General features: G+C 47.9%; 1 pseudogene; it reads right to left on the bottom strand.

Annotated features, from left to right (window-relative positions):
• Window positions 1-33: 33 nt before the first annotated feature.
• The window catches only part of LOC123486100, an 18,836-nt pseudogene continuing 116 nt past the window's right edge, over window positions 34-18,753 (bottom strand).

Below are 18,753 nucleotides of genomic sequence, written 5' to 3'. Positions count from 1 at the left end.
GAACGTTCAGCAAAACAGAATAAAAACCACATCAACGTTTTAATTACTGAGTTTATTTTCTGCTTGTTTGTCTCACACTAGTATTGCTTCAACTTCAGACTCATGGCACCTCCACCCCAGCGGCTGAGGGGACTAAGATTGTAGTTTTACCCAGACAAACAGTTTGTTCTTTTACAGTTACATTATTGTATGTTTCTGGCATCAACACGGCCTAGTTTACTGTCATATCATGAGGCTCTGGGGTGAAGTTTTCCCTAGGTACAGACCTTGGATCAGCTTCCCCTCCCCCAAGCGGAACCCTAAACATTAGTGGGGATAATGCTAGACTGACTCAAGATCACTCTACTCTAATCATGAAAGCCAACTTTTCACTCATTTTGACAATAAACAGAACTGCAGTTCTGGCATACTGGTAGCCTGGGTGAAGGATAATGTAGCCTGGGTGAATTATAATGTTGCCTGGGTGAATTATAATGTTGCCTGGGTGAATGATAATGTAGCCTGGGTGAATTATAATGTTGCCTGGGTGAATTATAATGTTGCCTGGGTGAATTGTAATGTAGCCTGGGTGAATGATAATGTAGACTGGGTGAATGATCATGTAGATTGGGTGAATGATAATGTAGCCTGGGTGAAATTAATTATAATGTAGCCTGGGTGAATGATAATGTAGACTGGGTGAATGATCATGTAGCCTGGGTGAATGATCATGTAGCCTGGGTGAATGATAATGTAGACTGGGTGAATGATAATGTAGCCTGGGTGAAATGAAGTATAATGTAGCCTTTGTGAATGATAATGTAGCCTGGGTGAATTATAATGTAGCCTGGGCGAATGATAATGTAGACTGGGTGAATGATAATGTAACCTGGGCGAATGATAATGTAGCCTGGGTGAATTATAATGTAGCCTGGGTGAATGATAATGTAGCCTGGGTGAATGATCATGTAGACTGGGTGAATGATAATGTAGACTGGGTGAATGATAATGTAGACTGGGTTAATTATAATGTAGCCTGGGTGAATGATCATGTAGCCTGGGTGAATGATCATGTAGACTGGGTGAATGATCATGTAGCCTGGGTGAATGATAATGTAGCCTGGGTGAATGATAATATAGCCTGGGTGAATGATAATGTAGCCTGGGTGAATGATAATGTAGCCTGGGTGCCAGTCTGTTTATGCTCTCTTGCCAACTCCTTATGGAACTGTCTTGCCAGACATTGGATTGACAATGTAGTAGGCCAGAGCCCAAACAGATCTGGGACCAGGCTGTTAACATACTGGGTCCTTTTTCCATTCATTTTAGGCTCTGAACAGGGGAGGCAAAAACATCCCCTGTTTTTTTATGTAATAATTTAGAACAGTGCAAGCACTCATACAATACAAGCTTCTCATAAATTCATATCTTTAGTTCTCCACAGGTGACTAGTAAATAACTCAGTAGCGCTTCTTATGTGTAAGTTCCTCTTATGTGTAAATTATTTTTATGCGAATTACATGTAATTTCACATTTATTGCATCATCATTTTTAAAATCTAGTGAATGAATCCTGCTCAGTCCTTTGAAATAAATATTTCTCCTACTCTTTAGAAATGACACTCATGAAACTGCTTTAAAATGCTTTTGTATTTCTCAAACATTTAAATTCCTTTAGTACCGGTCAAAAATATGTATCTGTTTAGATGTAAATGTGTGGGGACAAAGTGGGAGCGACTGATAACAGGTCAGGGTGCAGTTCCGGGGTTGTGACGCTAGAGGTCGCTCTCCCCATAGAGGGCAGTGGAGAAGGCACTGTAGTCCAGGGCCCCTGGGACCCCATCAGGCCCATTGTAGAGGGGCATCCTGGCGATACAGTATTCTGCCTGCTCTGGGGGGCAGCTCTCACGCAGCTCCTCCAGCAGGATGAAGGGCTATGGAAAGGATACAACAGAGAGACATTAGTGACCACATTTGAGATGACATTGTAAAATAAACTTTAAATACCATTGTGACATGACTTGACTAGATAAAGACAGACAGAGAGAGAGAGAGAGAGAGAGAGAGAGAGAGAGATAAAGAGAAAGAGAGAGAGAGAGAGAGAGAAAGAGAAAGAGAGAGAGAGAGAGAAAGAGAGAGAGAGAGAGAGAAAGAGAGAGAGAGAGAAAGAGAAAGCATGCGAGAAAGTAAGGCGCTCGAGACAGATAAAACAAAGAGTGAGAGAGAAAGCAAGTGAATGAGACAGAGAGAACCACCACTCCCCACCTTATCAGCAGCCAGGATCTTGAAGGAGGCCAGGACCTGCTCTGAGGTGTCTGAGTCGGACGTCTCTCTAGTCATGAAGTCAACGAAGGACTGGAAGGTCACCTTGTTGGACCCGTTGGGATCCACTAGAGACATGATGCGGGCAAACTCAGACTCTCCCTACAAATCACAGAGCATAGTATAATCAGGCTACTTTATTACAACAGCCACATTGATTTAGCCAGGTCCCAGATCTGTTGTTGCTGTCTTGCCAATTCCTATGGTCATTGTCAGGTGACGTAACAAACAGATCTGGAACCAGGCTAACATTGAGTCAATCAGGTTGTGATTAACAGACAGATGAGATAGCTGTGCTAGTCATGTCCAACCTGGTGAAGGGTTATGTTTGATACATTACTCATGTCCAACCCTGTTAAGGGTTATGTTTGATACATTACTCATGTCCAACCCTGTTAAGGGTTATGTTTGATTAGCAGGTCAGAGTAGGGATCAGCAATGGCCTGTCTGTGTCCCAAATGGCACCCTAGTCCCTTTACAGTGCACTAGTGTTGACCAAGGGCCCTATGTGCTCTGGTCAACAGAGTGCACTAGTGTTGACCAAGGGCCTGTGTGCTCTGGTCAACAGAGTAGGTCAGTGTACGGGCAATAGGGTGTTGTCTGTGCACTGCAGAGAGAGACCAGTGAATGTTCCAAGAGCGCTTCCATATTAAACGTAACAGGACAAAGGCCTTGTGACCAACCTAAAAGAATACACCTTCATTTACATCCCTGGCATACATCATGGGATTCCCTATGTGTGGTGTGGTGTCATTGTGATGGCTTGGGGAACAGAGAGAGAGAGAGACATGGTGTTGTATCATTATCTACAGTATTACATTTACATTTACGTCATTTAGCAGACGCTCTTATCCAGAGCGACTTACAAATAGGTGCATTCACCTTATAGCCAGTGGGATAACCACTTTACGTTTTTTATTTTATTTTTTATATATATTTATTTATTTATTTTTAGTTTTTTAGTTTTGGGGTTGGGGTTTGGGTTGGGGTAAGGGGGGGGGTAGAAGGATTACTTTATCCTATCCCAGGTATTCCTTAAAGAGGTGGGGTTTCAAGTGTCTCCGGAAGGTGGTGAGTGACTCCGCTGTCCTGGCGTCGTGAGGGAGCTTGTTCCACCATTGGGGTGCCAGAGCAGCGAACAGTTTTGACTGGGCTGAGCGGGAACTATGCTTCCGCAGAGGAAGGGGAGCCAGCAGGCCAGAGGTGGATGAACGCAATGCCCTCATTTGGGTGTAGGGACTGATCAGAGCCTGAAGGTACGAGGTGCCGTTCCCCTCACAGCTCCGTAGGCAAGCACCATGGTCTTGTAGCAGTATAAGTGACTGGGGGTGATTCTGCCATTATTAATAAGAGCCTGTATTGTCTCATGATAAGAGGGCATGAATGACATCTGTTCTCTCTAGTGGCTGCATCACAAATGGCAGCCTATCCCCTATGTAGTGCACTACTTTTTAACAGAGCCCTATGGTCCCTATGGTCCCCATGAGCTCTATGAGCCCTGATCAGAGGTGGTAAATAGGGAGTGGTTTGAGACAGAGCAGCCACTGAGTGACCCTGGAAGATAAAGACCACATCACCAATAGTCAGCATATCTGGGGGCATTTTGGACCATGATCAACAGTTTCACAATGATTCCTGGCCATCATTGTGAAAAGCTAATATTGATAATTCTGACAAAATGTACTCACTATTAAAGATAGGTTACTTAACAGTGAGGACGTTTTGTCAGAATGATCGTGTGAGGCCTTTAGATTCTTATGACACTCTTATGACAGTCTTATGACAGTCTTATGACACTCTTATGACACTCTTATGACACTCTTATGACAGCTCATTCTATGTATTTACCAGATCGTAGCCCATGGAGATCAGACATGCTCTGAAGTCATCCGTTTCCATGCCTCCTTTCTTCTTCTGCAGGGTGGGAGAGGAGGAGGAGGATGAGGGGGAGGAGGAAGAGGAGTGGAGAGGTGGAGGAGGAGGGGGAGGAGGAGGGGAGTGGAGAGGAGGAGGAGGAGGTAGGGAAGGGGGTGGAGAGGGAGGAGGGGGAGTGGAGAGGAGAGGGGAGTGGAGAGGAGGGGGGAGTGAAGAGGTGGTGGAGGAGGAGGAGGAGGAGGAGAAGGAGAAGGAGGGAGTGTGGAGAGGAGTGGGGAGTGGAGAGGAGGAGGGGGAGTGGAGAGGAGGAGGGGGAGCGGAGAGGAGGAGGTAGGGAAGGGGGTGGAGAGGAGGAGGGGGAGTGGAGAGGAGGAGGGGGAGTGGAGAGGAGGAGGTAGGGAAGGGGGGTGGAGAGGTGGTGGAGGAGTGGAGAGGAGGAGGGAGTGTGGAGAGGAGGGGGGAGGGAGAGGAGAGGAGGAGGAGGAGGAGGGAGTGTGGAGAGGAGGGGGGAGTGGAGAGGAGGGGGGGAGTGTAGAGGTAGAGGTAGAGGAGAGAGAGTGGAGAGGTGGAGAAGGAGGAGAGGAGGAGGAGGTAGAGGAGGAGGGGAGGAGAGAGGGCAATGGAGAGACAGACCAAGCCACATGGCCAATGACAGGGGATGGAGGATGGGGGTACAGGGTGAGAGAGTCCAGTGTGGATATGACAAGGAGAGGTGTGGGGAGGGAGGGGGGAGAGGGGGAGAGTGGATATGACAAGGAGAGGAATAGAGGAGACAACAGACAGATAGATGGTCAGACAGACAGACAAACGGACAGGCAGACAGACAGACAGACGGACGGACAGACAGACAGACAGACAGACAGACAGACAGACAGACAGGCAGACAGGCAGACAGGCAGACAGACAGACAGACAGACAGACAGACAGACAGGCAGGCAGGCAGGCAGACAGGCAGGCAGACAGACAGTGACAAGAAGCACAAGACAAAGAACAGAGAGAAGATCATTCATTCAGTGTCTTTGATGAGAGGAGGGCCTGTGATAACACCATGCCATTGTTTCTCTAACAGAGAGAGATATTGCCTTCAGCGATACCTACAGCAACACAATACTATACATACACATCTGGGCCTGTATTCAGGGAACCTCTCAGAGTAGGAGCGCTGATCTGGGACCAGGTCACCCCTGTCCATATGGAGTGCTGATCTGGGACCAGGTCACCCCTGTCCATATGGGAGTGCTGATCTGGGACCAGGTCACCCCTGTCCATATGGAGTGCTGATCTGGGACCAGGTCACCCTTCCATATGGAGTGCTGATCTAGGACCAGGTCACCCCTGTCCATATGGAGTGCTGATCTGGGACCAGGTCACCTGTCCATATGGAGTGCTGATCTGGGACCAGGTCACCCCCCTGTCCATGTGGGAGTGCTGATCTGGGACCAGGTCACCCCTGTCCATATGGAGTGCTGATCTAGGACCAGGTCACCCTGTCCATATGGAGTGCTGATCTGGGACCAGGTCACCCCCTGTCCATATGGAGTGCTGATCTGGGGACCAGGTCACCCCTGTCCATTGGAGTGCTGATCTGGGACCAGGTCACCCCCTGTCCATATGGAGTGCTGATCTGGGACCAGGTCACCCCCTGTCCATATGGAGTGCTGATCTGGGACCAGGTCACCCCCTGTCCATATGGAGTGCTGATCTGGGACCAGGTCACCCCCTGTCCATATGGAGTGCTGATCTGGGACCAGGTCACCCCTGTCCATATGGGAGTGCTGATCTGGGACCAGGTCACCCCTGTCCATATGGAGTGCTGATTGGGACCAGTCACCCCTGTCCATATGGAGTGCTGATCTGGGACCAGGTCACCCCTGTCCAGAGTAGGAGTGCTGATCTGGGACCAGGTCACCCTGTCCATATGGGAGTGCTGATCTGGGACCAGGTCACCCCTGTCCATATGGGAGTGCTGATCTGGGACCAGGTCACCCCTGTCCATATGGAGTGCTGATCTGGGACCAGGTCACCCCTGTCCATATGGGAGTGCTGAATGAATACATACCCTGAATATATTATAATATTGTAAAGTGGAGAGCTGAGCTGTCTAGAGAGAAGCCCCTTGAGATCAATATACACCAAACATTAACCTCCTACAGAGAACAAGTCACTTTACTATTATTATAACTAGTGCTGAATGGTGGTGTTACTGCTTGTGTTAGCGCAGTTAGCACACAACATGTGACTGCTGCCATGCCAGGGGGAGGAGTCAGGGTTTAGTAACAGGTGCACATGGTTTGGTCAGTACCTGGTTGTTATGTCTCACTCAGGCTGACCAGGCAAGCTTTGAACTCTTCACAGGGCAGTCTGCCAGACCTGTCCTGCAGGCAGCCACACAGCCAACACATTTACATTTTAGTCATTTAGCAGACGACGTTTATCCAGAGCGATTTACAGGAGCAATTAGGGTTAAGTGCCTTGCTCAAGGGCACATCGACAGATTTTTCACCTAGTCGGCTCGGGGATTAGAACCAGAGACCTTTCGGTTACTGGCACAACGCTCTTAACCACTAAGCTACCTGCGCGCACACACACACACACACACACACACACACACACACACACACACACACACACACACACACACACACACACACACACACACACACACACACACACACACACACACACACACACACACACACACACACACACACACACACACACACACACACACGATCCATGGTGTCAGTAAACGCGAGCTAATTAGCTGAACGTCATTAGCATGGATTGTGTTTTGATCTGTAACGTCCCGGCAATATTACAAACATTTGACAAAATACTAAGAAGTGAGTTACAAACCAAAAGCGGTCAAGGCCTTGAGTTAGATAAGTCACATTCCTGGACTTAGATACAATAAATATAAATGTCATCGCCACACAGGAAAAGGACAGAGACACTTAAGACACAGAGGGATACACAACCCTGTCGAAGTGGGTTAGGGTCAGGGACACTGGAAAGACACAGAGAGACACAGAGGGACACAGTACCCTGTCGAAGTGGGTTAGGGTCAGGGACACTGGAAAGACACAGAGAGGCACAGAGGGATACACAACCCTGTCGAAGTGGGTTAGGGTCAGGACACTGGAAAGACACAGAGAGGCACAGAGGGATACACAACCCTGTCGAAGTGGGTTAGGGTCAGGGACACTGGAAAGACACAGAGAGACACAGAGGGACACAGTACCCTGTCGAAGTGGGTTAGGGTCAGGGACACTGGAAAGACACAGAGGGACACAGCAGGTTAAGGTTAGAGGAAAGACACAGAGAGACACAGTACCCTGTCGAAGTGGGTTAGGGTCAGGGACACTGGAAAGACACAGAGAGACACAGCAGGTTAAGGTTAGAGGAAAGACACAGAGGGACACAGCAGGTTAAGGTTAGAGGAAAGACACAGAGAGACACAGTACCCTGTCGATGTGGGTTAGGGTCAGGGACACTGGAAAGACACAGAGAGACACAGTACCCTGTCGAAGTGGGTTAGGGTCAGGGACACTGGAAAGACACAGAGGGACACAGCAGGTTAAGGTTAGAGGAAAGACACAGAGAGACACAGTACCCTGTCGAAGTGAGTGAAAGACTGGCGGAACTCGTTCATCTGTTGCTGGCTGATGCCCTTAGCGTCCCGCGTCAGAATCTGGGTCTCGATCTCATTGATGGTTCTAGCGATGGTGGTCAACAGCTGCTCCCAACCCACACGGATATGCTGCAGAGAGACAGCGAGAGAGAGAGAGAGAGAGAGAGAGAGAGGAGGCTGAAGGCCAAGTCACAGGGTGGGGTCTGAACCCCGGTCTACCGGTCACGAGGCCGAAAGCCAAGTCACAGGGTGGGATCTGAACCCCGGTTTCCCGCCGTGGAAAAATACCAGCTTAACCATTAGGCCAAGAGGAGTGAGGCAACGGTATCATAAAACAGATCCCAACATTGTATTTGTGAGAATGATCTCTGAACTGTTCAAGCCCCATATAATAGGCCACGTACCTCCATGGTGTAGTTGGAGTGCTTGTTGTCGAAGATGAGGAACTCTTGGATGTGTTGGTGGTCTCCCTCAGCTTGTCGATGTTGCACTTGTAGTTGATGATGACCTGTTCGAACTGCTTCAGCTGGCTCATCTGGTCCTCCAGAGAACCTCCGATGTCAACGGAACTACGACCGATCTCCTGGTTGGAGAGAGGAGAAAGAAAAGGTGATCATCACCATCGGATGCGTCCCAAATTGCACTATATTTTATATATATAGTGCACACTGCCTTTGCCCAGGGTCCACAGGGATCTGGTCTAAAGTAGTGCACTATATATGGGGATAGGGAGCCATTTGGGACGTAGCCATTGTGTTTCTGTTCAGAACATCCCCTGAGCTGCAGGGCACTGTTTAGCATCTGTTAAAAACAGGATGGTTGCTTAGTTGGTTGGTTGGTGGGTTTTCAATATGCAGCTTGGGCCCTAGGTGCTATGGTTCGGTTCGGTCAATTCCATTGCAATTACCTCCATTCAGAAGTCAACTGAAATTCCAAATTCCAATATTTACTTCCTGAACGGACTGAATTGAAATGGAATTGATCCTCTCAACCCTAGAAGGTACAGATCCCTACAGGTGTACAGCACAGGAGGCAGGTGAGGGGAGGACACCTCGTAATAATGGCTGGAATGGAGTGAATGGAATAGAACCCATGTGTTTGATTCCATTCATTTCGTTCTAGCCGCTACGGTGAGCCCGTCCTCCCCAATTAAGGTGCCACCAGCCGCCTGTTGTACAGATGCCAGGTGACCAAAGGTCAGGACAGGTAGGTAGGTATCTGTCTCACCTCCATCCGGGTCTGGATCCACGGTCCGATGATGTTGGCCTGGGCAGCAAACTGTCGTCTGAGACGCTCGTTGGCATGCTGTCTAGCTAGCTCCTCTTGAGAACACCGCTTTCTCTGGGGAACCAGCTTCTTCACCTGATCGACCAGCACAGGAAGGGTTAACACTACAGAATCTGGTTCACACTGTGGGACGCTCCCCAACACAGAATATTAATTTGAGTGCTTTTTTTAGTCTTAGGACTGGGCTTAATCTGTGTCTGGGAAACTGGTTATGTCTATAGTTAACACAGGGTTTTTCAATCCCACTGGGCCCCGGGCTTTTGTTCTAAGCCAAGCACATACACCCCTGATTGAACTAATCAGCGAATCATCAAGCCATTGATTAGTGAATCGGGTGTATTAGCACTGTGCTGTAATGAAAGCCTGCTGCACACCCTGAGGGGGTCTCCAGGATCGAGATTGAAGAGCTTTAACACAAAGATTCACAGTACAACGCACACAAAAAACAGACATTGTCTGCGTCCCAAAAAGGCTCTGGTCAAAAGCAGTGCGCTATATAAGGAATCGGGTGCCATTTGGGACCTTGAGATGCTAGTAGCTACCTTGTCCCATTTCAGTCCTATCTCTGCTGGTGTGATGTCACTGTAGGGGTTGGTGAGGTCAGGAGAGATGCCGTAGCTCTGGGCGATCTTCTGTACCTCCATGTAGATGCTCAGAATGGCCTGTCTCTCACAGCCAGCCTCTGGGAGGGTGGCCTTGAACTGGTCATGGGCTGAGATCAGGCTCTGGGGAGCGAGGTGGAGAGGAGACAGAGTTACGGGGGGAAACCGCGTTGTCATCCGTCATTCTGACATGACATGTCTTTAAATAAATACAGTGTAGACAATCGTGCTGACTCATGGAAGGAACACAGCACCATGGAGCTATCTATATGAGACAATAGCAACCACTGATATGACATAGGACACACACCAGCAAACAGAGAGAGAGAGAGAGAGAGAGAGAGAGAGACAGAGAGAGAGAGAGATCCGTCTCACCTGGATGTCATCCACAGTGTGAACTATGCATATGTATTTACCTGGATGTCATCCACAGTGTGAACTATGAACATGTCTTTACCTGGATGTCATCCACAGTGTGAACTATGAACATGTCTTTACCTGGATGTCATCCACAGTGTGAACTATGAACATGTCTTTACCTGGATGTCATCCACAGTGTGAACTATGAACATGTCTTTACCTGGGTGTCATCCACAGTGTGAACTATGAACATGTCTTTACCTGGATGTCATCCACAGTGTGAACTATGAACATGTCTTTACCTGGATGTCATCCACAGTGTGAACTATGAACATGTCATTACCTGGATGTCATCCACAGTGTGAACTATGAACATGTCTTTACCTGGATGTCATCCACAGTGTGAACTATGAACATGTCATTACCTGGATGTCATCCACAGTGTGAACTATGAACATGTCTTTACCTGGATGTCATCCACAGTGTGAACTATGAACATGTCTTTACCTGGATGTCATCCACAGTGTGAACTATGAACATGTCTTTACCTGGATGTCATCCACAGTGTGAACTATGAACATGTCTTTACCTGGATGTCATCCACAGTGTGAACTATGAACATGTCTTTACCTGGATGTCATCCATAGTGTGAACTATGAACATGTCTTTACCTGGATGTCATCCACAGTGTGAACTATGAACATGTCTTTACCTGGATGTCATCCACAGTGTGAACTATGAACATGTCTTTACCTGGGTGTCATCCACAGTGTGAACTATGAACATGTCTTTACCTGGATGTCATCCATAGTGTGAACTATGAACATGTCTTTACCTGGATGTTATGCACAGTGTGAACTATGAACATGTCTTTACCTGGGTGTCATCCACAGTGTGAACTATGAATATGTATTTACCTGGATGTCATCCACAGTGTGAACTATGAACATGTCTTTACCTGGATGTCATCCACAGTGTGAACTATGAACATGTCCTGCAGGTCTTCCATGGCTCCTTCCATCCAGTTGTTAAAGGAGCTGACCTCTTAGAGAACTCCAGGAACAGCTGGTCAATAGTCTCCAGTAGCTTCTCCGTCCTCTGAGAGACACCAAGGTAGGGAAATGGGATTCCATTAATGCCAAAATGATCAGTTAATATGATGAATATATCATGACCAAGTGGTTTTGAACTACTCTTAAACACTGTTTATTGTTGATTTGTGACATGAAACCTGGTCATTCAGAACAGTGAGTAATGAGTTGTGATTTCTGTGTTGATCATCTGAGTGCATATTTGGTCAGCAGATTAGAACCAGACTAGAACCAGATTAGAACCAGATTAGAACCAGATTAGGCCCTCTGACCCTTTGCTTCATCCTCACACATTCACAGGAGCAGGAGATCACTACTGGTGATTACAGCTTGTGGGGTGAGACCTGGGCATCCTCACCCCATTAGCCTTCACCAGAGGACCTCTGACTCCCCCATTAGCCTTCACCAGAGGGCCTCTGTCTCCCTACACTAGCCCCCACCAGAGGGCCTCTGTCTCCCTACACTAGCCCCCACCAGAAGAACCCAGCCCTATTCTGTACCTCCAGGTTCTCCCTCCTCTTCTGGGTGAGGGTCCCCAGCTGGTCCCACTGGTCACAGATGCCCTGGCAGCGCTCGTTGATGGCAGAGGCAGCATGGTAGTCCAGCTCACTGTGGACACAGAGAGAGAGAGAGAGAGAGAGAGAGAGAGAGAGAGAGAGAGAGAGAGAGAGAGAGAGAGAGAGAGAGAGAGAGAGAGAGAGAGAGAGAGAGAGAGTGCTCTGGTCAAAAGTAGTGCGCTATATAGGGAATAGGGTGCCATTTGAAAGGCAGGCTAACAGTGTGCGTCGTTGTGACTTTGTGGAGCCATGCTTGTGAGTCAACAGTACATAGCTGTTGGATGTGTTTCATATGTAGATAACCTTTGATCTCTGACATACCGAGACAGAGTTCACATTCTGTTGGATACACCTGGAGCTACTCTCACCGGACAGTTTATTAGGTACACCCTCCCCCTCCGTCACCAAAAATGGATCGCTCCTACAGACAGTGAGTCAAGGTGGCCGTGGCTTGCTATTGTGAAGGAAAATGTTATGCTTGTACTTTTCTACTGACCCATTTGACTGGGTTCGTGCAAGTGACTGATTGATCGTGCCTGGGAGGAATCCTCACTATCAGTATAAGCAAAGTTTGACTTTGAGACCCTGGTGGTAATTTCCACGGCACTAAATAAAACAGGCATCGAGGCATTCAGTTACTGTTTGATTAAACATTAGAACGGGAAAAACAAGTGACCTGAATGGTGCGACAAACAAAAAACATCCAGTCAGCGGCAGTTCTGTGGGCGAAAAAACTACTTGGTGATGAGAGAGGTCGAAGGAGAATGGCAAGAATCGTGCAAGAATTTTGATGTTCCCGATTCCATCGCACAGGGTGTATGAGTTGATATACACAACAATGCAAGATTCAAGACTTCGTGCTTTTGAACAAAAATTATTGTACAGAATTCTTGCCACCAACAACATGTTGAATATTTGGGGCATACCATCATCGCTGCTCTGCAGACCATTTGTTCTGGTGTTGCCCTCAGGTAGCCTGCTTCTGGTCTCAGGTTCAGGAATGGCTCAAAAAGCATAACATTCATCAAAAATCGAATCCCCTAGAAATAGCATTGTTGGGAGTTCTGGAGAGACCTGGTCAGTCAGTTACTAATATACTAATACTTTTAGTAAAAGTATTTCTCTTCAACTCGCAATCTGTGGATTCTATTCGATTAGATAGATTAAAATTGTATGTTAAACATCACAGCATAGTTGAAAGAGATATGGTGTGTCGTGACGTGACACTCATTATTGTGGTGACTATTATTTGTCGAATAATTACTAGATTAAATTAATCATGTAACAATTAACTCATTAGGAATTTGGGGCACCAGGGGAAAAGTTGTTTAACGAGTTACCGCTTTCCTGAATTAACTCTAAAGACATCTAGATATCTCTTATCGTTTAACATTTATTAATAATGTACCTCATATCAGTTTCATTCTGAAAGTCGTAGACTCTTTAATATTTAACGTCATTTAGCAGACACTCTTATCCAGAGCGACTTACAGTTAGTGCACACATTATTTATTTGTATTTATACTGACCCCCCGTGGGAAACTAACCCACAACCCTGGCGCTTGCAAACGCATGCGTTACCAACTGAGCTATCTCCCTGCCGGCCATTCCCCCCCCTATCCTGGACCAATTGTGCGCCGCCCCCATTGGTCTCCCGGTTGCGGCGGCTACAGCAAAGCCTGGATTCAACCAGGATCTCTAGTGGCACAGCTAGCACTGCGATGCAGCGCCTTAGACCACTGCGCCACTCGGGAGTGTCATTACGCCCTTTAGCAGACGCTCTTATCCAGAGTGACTTACAAATTGGTGCATTCACCTTATGATAGCCAGTGGGATAACCACTTTACAATATTTATTTTTATATTTTTATTTATTTAAAAAAAATATTTGTTATATTTTTTTATATTTCAAATTTTAAATAGTAAATTTTTTTTTTCTAGTATGTTTTTAATTTTCATTTGTTTCATATATATATTGTTGTTTTATTTTTATTTTAGTTGTTTATTTATAATTATATGTGTTTTTTTTGTTTGTTTTTGTTGTTGTTTTTTTAGAAATTATTATTATTATTATTTTATTATTGTATTATTATTTATTTATTTATTTAATATTTTTATGGGGGGGTGGGGGGTGTAGAAGGATTACTTTTATACTATCCCAGGTATTCCTTAAAGAGGTGGGGTTTCAAGTGTCTCCGGAAGGGGGTCAGTGACTCCGCTGTCCTGGCCGGTACTAAATGGGTGTACCAATAAACTGTCTGGGGCGTGTATATAACTAATAGTGACCTCAGCCATTTCCACTACGCTAGGAAATCTCCCAGTTTGTTTGAAATTCACAGTAACAAAGTCCAATTGCCAACATGACTTAGAATCAGCCGTTGACGCTACAGTATCCTCCTACCAATGTCTGTAGCTCCCATCCTTCCCTCCGCTCGTAAAACTAAACGTCCCAGACATCAGAGAAAGTGTAAAGAGGTGCGATAGTGATAATATCTCTCTCTTTGCTAGTTGTGCTTCCACTGCTTAGCGTCACAGTGCTGTACATCCAGCTGGCACACACACACACACACACACACACACACACACACACACACACACACACACACACACACACACACACACACACACACACACACACACACACACACACACACACACACACACACACACACACACAGACACACAGACACACACACACACACAGACACAGACACACAGACACACACACACACACACACAGACACACACACACACAGACACACACACACACACACAGACACACACAGACACACACAGACACACACACACACACACACACACACACACACACACACACAGACACACACACACACACACACACACACACAGACACACAGACACACACACACACACACACACAGACACACACACACAGAGAGAGATTAGCAGAACAGATTTCTCCAGGGTGTTGTGTCTCTAACAGACACACCAGAATAGATCGGTAGAGATGTGAACCCTTAAACAAACGATACACTACCATTCTTCTATTTCCTGACTCTCTGATCCCCCCCTCTAGACGTATCCCAGAGATACCTGGGTCGTTGTTCAATAGGGAATGCAACGGAAAACGTTCTTAAACATTTTGCAACAGAAAACGAAAAAAATGAACTTTTCTCATTGGTGAGGTCAAAGTAGTTTATTCAGTTTGGTGCCTAAGAACATGACCCAGGAACATTGCAGGGGGCTGAGAGAGAACCTGAAGGTGACCAGTCCCATTGTGTTCCGGGCCCAGACCCTCCCAGGCAGGAAGTGGATATAGGTGGTGGGGAACAGAGCCAAACTCCTGTGGCCAAACAGACCTCACTAGGGGGACAACTGGGAGTGTGTCTGTCTGTGTGTGTGTGTGTGTGTGTGTGTGTGTGTGTGTGTGTGTGTGTGTGTGTTGTCTGTGTGTGTGTCTGTGTGTGTCTGTGTGTGTGTCTGTGTGTGTGTTGTGTGTGTGTGTGTGTGTGTCTGTGTGTGTGTGTGTGTGTGTGTGTGTGTGTGTGTGTGTGTGTGTGTGTGTGTGTGTGTGTGTGTGTGTGTGTGTGTGTGTGTGTGTGTGTGTGTGTGTGTGTGTGTGTGTGTGTGTGTCAGTTCACTGCCATGTATCTGAGTCATGGGGGTCATAGACATTTATCTTATTTGGTGTCTAACAGCCAATGGGATCACAGCATTTAAGAAGGTGAAAGGTCATCCCTTAGTTAGTACTGCAGAAGGACTAACAGTGTTATCTCAGTCAATATTAACCTCTGTTGGGAATTTCTCTCAGACAGGCTTGCAACACAGCCTGTGGAAAATTCAGTCCACGTTTGTACAAATTTACAAACAGAATTCAGGAAAGTAGGACTTTAGATGTCATTACTGATTCCTGACGACGTGTATTTAAAGGGACACTTCACATTTAGCATTTTACATGATTTTAGTAAAAAGTGATGCCTTGTGTAATGATGTGTTTTTTTTGAAAGAACCAAGATGAACACAAATAGTGTCAGTGGAAAGAACAAACACAGCCTACAGGTGGTGACAGGAGGTTGCTCTGGTCTGACATCAGAGTCCTTCAACTGTGACACGTGAAGAACACAGGTTGGCCCGCGTTCTAGAACAGGGGCTGTCCAATAATGGCAGGGGGAATATATATATATACAGGCTGGCAGGGCAGGGGACTGGGGAGAGAGGTGAATATATACAGGGGACTGGGGAGAGAGAGAGAGAGAGAGAGAGAGAGAGAGAGAGAGAGAGAGAGAGAGAGAGAGAGAGAGAGAGAGAAGAGACAGAGAGACAGAGAGAGAGAGAGAGAGAGAGAGAGAGACAGAGAGAGAGAGAGAGAGAGAGAGAGAGACGAGAGAGAGAGAGAGAGAGAGAGAGAGAGAGAGAGAGAGAGAGAGAGAGAGAGAGAGAGAGAGAGAGGTGAATATATACAGGAGACTGGGGAGAGGTGAGGAGGATCACCCCATCATAACTCTATCTCCCAACCACGCACACACACAATGGTGGACACGGGCACACACACACGGACAAATACACACACACACACACACACACACACACACACACACACACACACACACACACACACACACACACACACACACAACACCACACAGGCAGGCAGGCAGGACAATCAGTGCTGGTGCAGAGGGAAACTGGCAGGTGCTGTTCAGTGTCATTCAAACCCAAATTTAGAACAATGGACTGTTCTCAATGCAAAGACACACTGACCTCTGGACTGGTTGGTGGTGCTTTTAACTTTACAAGAGTTTACACGAGGGGCAAATGTTTCCTTTAGGGTGGCTGAACTTTGGCAGCAACAGTGAGGATTCTGTGTCTGCCAGTAGGTTACAGTCTGTCAGTGGCCTTGCCCAGACTGCCTTCAGCCACTAGATGGAGTCCATACAGCACAACAGAAGTCCAGACAAGCGGAGCAGAGAATCAGCCTCCTACTGACTGCTGCTCAGAACTGACAACCACAACAGCAATACCTGTCAACCACATAACATTAGCCTGGGCCGGTTGTGTGCTGGACTGTGGGCCAGCTGTAGGCCCGGGTTTGTGGGGTGACTGTGGACCGATTTGGGCTAGGTGTGGGCTGACTGTAGGGTGACTGTGGACCGACCGTGGGCTAGGTGTGGGCTGACTGTGGGGTGACTGTGGACCGATTGTGGGCTAGGTGTGGGCTGACTGTGGGGTGACTGTGGACCGATTGTGGGCTAGGTGTGGGCTGACTGTGGGGGTGACTGGGGACCGATTGTGGGCTAGGGTGTGGGCTGACTGTGGGGTGACTGTGGACCGATTGTGGGCTAGGTGGGGGGCTGACTGTGGGGTGACTGTGGACCGATTGTGGGCTAGGTGTGGGCTGACTGTGGGGTGACTGTGGACCGACCGGGGCTTGGTGTGGGCTGACTGTGAACCGATTGGGGCTAGGTGTGGGCTGACTGGGAAAATGTGGGGCAGGGACTAGTTGAGTTCCTGTGCGATGGCAGCGATCTGTTCCAGTCTGTCCTGGTGAGCGGCCAGGTCACTCCAACCCCCCCCCCCCCCCCCCCCCCCCCCCCCTTACTTTAACTCCTGTGCGATGGCAGCGATCTGTTCCACTTGTCTGGTGAGCGCCAGGTCACCTCAAAAGCCTCATGTTTCCGGAGCAGAGCTCTCACCTCCGTCAGAGAGCAGGACTCGTAGTCCTTATGAGACAGGACACTGTCCTTACCTAGACAAACACATCATCAAAATCACTGATCACCATTAGGAATGGATCTATTTTGATAGATAATCTATGTGCATTTCTAAAGACAGATCTGCTCAATTCAGTTCAGTTTATTTTATTGTCCTTATTCAGGAAATGGTCTCCCATCTTGAGCACAGGACATCTCAGGATGGTACTGCTGGAGCGATGTTCATGTACAGAATATTGGACTAATTCAATACATTTAAATTTTAGTCATTTAGCAGACGCTCTTATCCAGAGCAGTTAGTGGAGTGCATACATTTATTTTATAAAAATAAATAAAAAAAATCATACTAGCCCCCCGTGGGAATCGAACCACAACCCCACCAACGCAAACGCCATGCTCTACCAACTGAGCTACATCCCTGCCGGCCATCCTCCCCACCCTGGACGCGCCGGCCATTCCCTCCCCTACCCTGGACGACGCTGGCCATTCCCTCCCCTGCCCTGGACGACGCGGCCATCTCCCCCTGGACGACGCTGGCCATTCCCTCCCCACCCTGGACGCACGCTGGCCATTCCCCTACCCTGGAGACGCTGGCCATTCCCTCCCCCTACCCTGGACGACGTGGCCATTCCCTCCCCTACCCTGGACGCGCTGGGCCATTCCCCCCTGGCGCGCTGGCCATTCCCTCCCCTACCTGGACGACGCTGGGCCAATTGTGTGCCGCCCCAATAGAGAAGTGGTTCTCAAACCTCTTCTCTGTGACCTCCGGCCGACTCCCCAACCCGACCCCCAAACACCCCCCCAACCGACCCCCCCAGCCGTTCCATGTATTTACTATTCCACAGCTAGCTCACCTGATTCAACTTGCCGACTTAATCGCCAAGCCCTTCACTAGGTCAATCAGGTGAGATAGTTCAGGGAAAACAACCAAACCGTGAAAACGCCTGGAGGTCCCAAGGAGAGGTCAGAGAACCCCTGGAATAGAGAGAGAACAGACGGACCTACAGACCAGCCCTGGTGGGTGGCAGCCTTCATCTGGAACTTCTCAGCCAGGTGGTTGAGACGCTCCAGCCTCCTGGTCTCACTCATCAGCCACTCCTCATAGCCCTTCTCTGCCTGCTCCAGGCCCGGCCCACGCACTGGTGATGTCCACACACACACACACACACACACACACACACACACACACACACACACACACACACACACACACACACACACACACACACACACACACACACACAGACACACACACACACACACACACACACACACACACACACACACACACACACACACACACACACACACACACACACACACACACACACACACACACACAACACACACACACACACACA

Source organism: Coregonus clupeaformis, unplaced genomic scaffold, assembly GCF_020615455.1.
Source record: "Coregonus clupeaformis isolate EN_2021a unplaced genomic scaffold, ASM2061545v1 scaf1001, whole genome shotgun sequence".
NCBI lineage: Eukaryota > Metazoa > Chordata > Actinopteri > Salmoniformes > Salmonidae > Coregonus > Coregonus clupeaformis.
The sequence above is the reverse complement of the archived record's forward strand: the minus strand, read 5'-3'. Positions and strand labels throughout refer to the sequence as shown.